General features: G+C 45.9%; 1 non-coding gene and 1 pseudogene across 1 annotated transcript; both read right to left on the reverse strand.

The window, feature by feature from the left end:
• Nucleotides 1-214: 214 nt before the first annotated feature.
• On the reverse strand, nt 215-393 carry LOC130274689 (U2 spliceosomal RNA; annotated as a pseudogene).
• Nucleotides 394-4,288: 3,895 nt separating this feature from the next.
• On the reverse strand, nt 4,289-4,361 carry TRNAA-AGC (transfer RNA alanine (anticodon AGC)). The gene has a single exon. It is a non-coding gene; the product is annotated as a tRNA-Ala (tRNA).
• Between the last annotated feature and the right edge of the window lie 124 nt (nt 4,362-4,485).

Consider the following 4,485-nt stretch of genomic DNA (forward strand, 5'->3'; position numbering starts at 1 on the left):
ATGAGTGCAGATATACTGCCCGGTCATCCGTCCGGATCTATAAAAATTTCCCTGATCCTAGCCAGAAGGCCGGGATACCAAGGGTGAGTGCCAAAAGGTGAAGAGTATGGTGCAGTGCTTTCACTCAGTGAGTTAACACCCAGTGAGTTTCGGCACCTCAGGGTCACCACTCCCCGAGGCACAGAAGCACCTCGGCTCTACACCCCTCTACCTCATGGCGAGACCTGAAAGAAGCAGGTCATATCGGAGCAGCCCCAGAATGCCCTGGTTCACCTGTCTCCTACCATGCAGCACCCATCCCCACTAACTCCATAACGGCGTAGTCTGCCACCGGCATGAAACTGATAAGAACAGATACTACACTTGATCTTAGTCAAAAGGCCGAGAAGCGAGAAGGGTACAGACAACTTGTTGGACTAGAGTGGGTTCTATAATGATCCACTGTATAGAGCCAGAGTGAAAATGGCAAACAGTGTACATATCCGCCTCTCCCTCTTCATTACAGAGTGGGGAAAAGAGGGAGAGGTGGAGGGAGGGGGAGGCATATTGATGAGCAGGGCAGCACTGCGGCTGGCGGCGGTGAAGTCAGAGTGCCAGTTACCCCGCCTGTGCCAGTTAGAACTTAATTAGCATATACGGAAAAACTTAAATATCAGCCAGTACTACTGGTAAGTGCAGGGAGAGCAAGCTGACCATTTTCCTTTAAGAGTTAAAGGGGTCAGAAGAGGACAATTTTAAGTATACTCATTTTCTTAGAAAACATTATCATTTTTAAAAAGTACTAAAATAAAATAAAAACTATATAAATCAGGTATTGTGTGGCCCTAAAGAATAAAGATAGCATCATTTTTACGGTGAAGTTCACTGTGTAGAAATTAAACCCCCCAAAAGTTGCAAAATTTCGTTTTTTTGTTGGTTTCTTTTTTTTTTTTTCATTTTGCCCCAGAAATATAATTTTTTGGGCTTAGTCATAGATTTTGTGGTAACATGAGTTATGCCACAGATACATATGGCTATGTGCATATGGATAATTGAGTTATATCTGTAGATGGAAAATTGAGTTTTGTACTTTGAAAGGCAAGAAGAAAAAAAAATGCAAAAATGAAAAATCACTGCGTCATTAAAGAACTGTGGCTAATTATATTTCATTATACCTGTGCCCGGGCTGCTGCAAAAACTAACAAAACAAACTTTAACTCACCTTCCTACGTTCCTATGTTGCGCCGATATCGGCGTCCTGGTCCTCCGGTGCTGGTCTTCTTCCGGGTTTCTGGACTCATACCGCGCTTAGCGTATCGCCAGCTTTAGCGATGTCCTGCCTCGGCCGGTGATAGGCTGAGCGTACTGTCATGTAAGGAGCCCGATCATCAGGGAGAAGGCGGAGCCCAGGTTCCTTATATGACAGTGCACTCAGCCTATCACCGACCGAGGCAGGACATCGCTAAAGCTGGCGATATGCTGAGCGCAGTACGAGTCACCAAGCCCGGAAACCAGGAAGAACACCAGCACTGGAGGACCGAGATGCCGATATCGGCACAACGGGGGAACGTAGGAAGGGGAGTTAAAGTTTGTTTTTTTTAGTTTTTGCAGCCCGGGCACAAGAGTAATCAAACACATTTCACCACAGTTCTCCTTTAACCCCTTCCCGACTTATGACATACATGTATATCATGGGTCAGGTGGGCAGACATGACGGGGGCCCGCGGGTCGGGTCCGCGTCATGACCGGGAGATGTCCGCTGCTATCAGCAGCTGACATCTGCTGGAAATGACGGACATCGGAGATCGATCTGATGTCTGTCATTTAACTGCTTAAATACCATGATTTATACAGATCAAAGCATTTAAACATTAAATGCCACTATTTCCTGGTGTCTAGTGGTCTAGGTTAGTGCTGGGCGGTAAACCGTTTCATACCGAATACTGAAATTTTTTTCTTGCACGATATGAATTTTTCCCATACCGCAATACCCCTCGAATGAATGAATTATCAGCCTCAGCGCGCTGTCCACCACACACATCGGGGAACTAATCATATGTGAACCGCGGGTGCTGTTCTGTTTCTCTTCCCCCCCCCCAATTAATTATCAGCCCAGCGCTGCACTGTCCCCCACATCGGGTAACTATTCATATGTGACCCGCGAGCGCTGCCTCTCTCCCCCCCCCAAAATAATTATCAGCTGCTGCGCTGTACTGTACTATCCTTGTGCCCGGGCTACAATAATAAACAAAATAAACTTTATTTCACCTTCCTACGTTCCCCCGTTATTCCGGTACTGGCCTCACACTGGGGATGGGAATGTCACAGAGCCATCAGCGTTTCACCGGCCGCAGCGATGTCCTGCCTCGGCCGGTGAGACGGCTGAGCGCTATGTCATGTAAGGAGCAGGCCAGCTTCATACATGACAATGCGCTCAGCCTATCACCGGCCGAGGCGGGACATCGCTGTGGCCGGTGATACGCTGACGGCTCTGTGACGTTCCCATCCCCAGGAAGCAGCAAGAGGACCGTGAGGCCGGTACCGGAGCAACGGGGGAACGTAGGGAGTGAAAGTTTATTTCTGCAGCCCAGGCACAGGATAGTACAGTACAGTGCAGCGGCTGATAATTATTTGGGGGGGGGGTAGAGAAGCAGCACTCGCGGGTCACATATGATTAGTTCCCCAATGTGGGGACAGCGCAGCACTGGGCTGATGAACCGGGGGGGGGGGGGTCAGCGCCCAGGGGTCAAATAATTGGGGGGGTTGAAAATACTGTGGAACTGCCATAACTTACTAAAATACCGTGATACACATTTTTGGTCATACCGAGCAGCTCTAGTTTAGGTGTCTAGTGGTCCCATAGCCCCCCTGCGATGGGGCTATGGGTTGCTAGGGAAGCCTGAGGCCTCACATTGTTCTCAGCATCTTCCCTGGCTCTGTGATTGCTTAGGGCTCCCTTTGACAGCCCTTGGCAATCGAGCACAGATTTCATAGATCCATGTAATGCAATAGCATTACATTGATCTATGTAAGCCATCTGATGATGGATTATGATAGGCCCTAGGGGGGGCAAAAAGTGTGTATAGAAAAAGCAAAAAAAGGTTTTTAAAAATAGAAAGAAAAATCGCTCCCCTAATAAAAATTTTAATCACCCCGCTTTTCCCATTTTTTAAATAAAACACTGTACAAAAAAACACATGTATTTTTCTGATTATGTTTCTGATCCTGCCCGGTGAACGACGTAACGCAAAAAAATTCCAAATGCCAATATTGCTGATTTTTTTTTATTACATTAGATCCCAAAAAAGATGTGATAAAAAGCCAGAACTACACAAAAGTGCTACTGTTTAAAATTGCAGCTCATGGCGCAAAAAACAAATCCTAAAACAGCTCCATAGGTAAAAAAATTTTTTAAAGTTATAGGGTTGAGAAGATGGAAATGAACAAAGTTTTTAGTAAATTATTCAAGGTTTACATTTTTTTTGTAACCATAAAATGGAACAAAAATTATTCAAGTTTGGTATCATTGGAATCGTACTGACCCATAAAATAAAGATGGAATGTCAGATTTACCGTATTTTAAACTCTGAACAAATTATTGCCCTACAAAATTGTGCAATTCCATATTTTTTTCTATTTTGCCCTACATATAATTTTATTCTGGCTTTGTAATACACTGTATGAAAAAAAAGAAAAAAAAAAAAAAAAGTGAACCAGTGGAAAGTCCAACTCGCCATGCAGAAAATAAGCCCCAATACAACTTTGTCAGTTGAAAAAGAAAAAATGTTATGGGTCTAAGGGTGCATTCACACCACGTTTTGTACATACGGGTGCCGGATCCGGCGGGGGGAGGGGCAAACCGGGCGCTCCCATACCCTGGCCGGATCAGCCCGTGACTCCATTTATTTTAATGATCCGACCGGAGTCAAACGGTGACTGCGGTCGGCTCAGTTTTGACCCGTATGCGGTTTTGGACCGGACCTAAAACCATAGTATACTACGGTTTTAGGTCCGGTCCAAAACCGGATACGGGTCAAAACTGAGCCGACCGCAGTCACCGTTTGACTCCGGTCGGATCATTAAAATAAATGGAGTCACGGGCTGATCCGGCCAGGGTATGGGAGCGCCCGGTTTGCCCCTCCCCCCGCCGGATCCGGCACCCGTATGTACAAAACGTGGTGTGAATGCACCCTTAGAGGGTAAAGCAGAAAAAGAAAATGTGAGCCAGAAAAAAATATATATAGCTGGGTCATGAACGGGTTAAGGGGATAATATAATAATGTGACTAAAGAGAGAGAAAAAAAACATTTGGAGAATGCGGGCATCGATCCCGCTACCTCTCGCATGCTAAGCGAGCGCTCTACCATTTGAGCTAATTCCCCGACTACAGATGACTCTTTCCCCACATCCCCTTTCTCCAGTATACCGCCCTATCCGGTCACACAAACTCATTCTGTAGTAATATCCCAGCCATTTCTTCATCACACCTAATAACGTGATGTCGCC

Source organism: Hyla sarda, chromosome 5, assembly GCF_029499605.1.
Source record: "Hyla sarda isolate aHylSar1 chromosome 5, aHylSar1.hap1, whole genome shotgun sequence".
In the NCBI taxonomy this organism is placed as follows: domain Eukaryota; kingdom Metazoa; phylum Chordata; class Amphibia; order Anura; family Hylidae; genus Hyla; species Hyla sarda.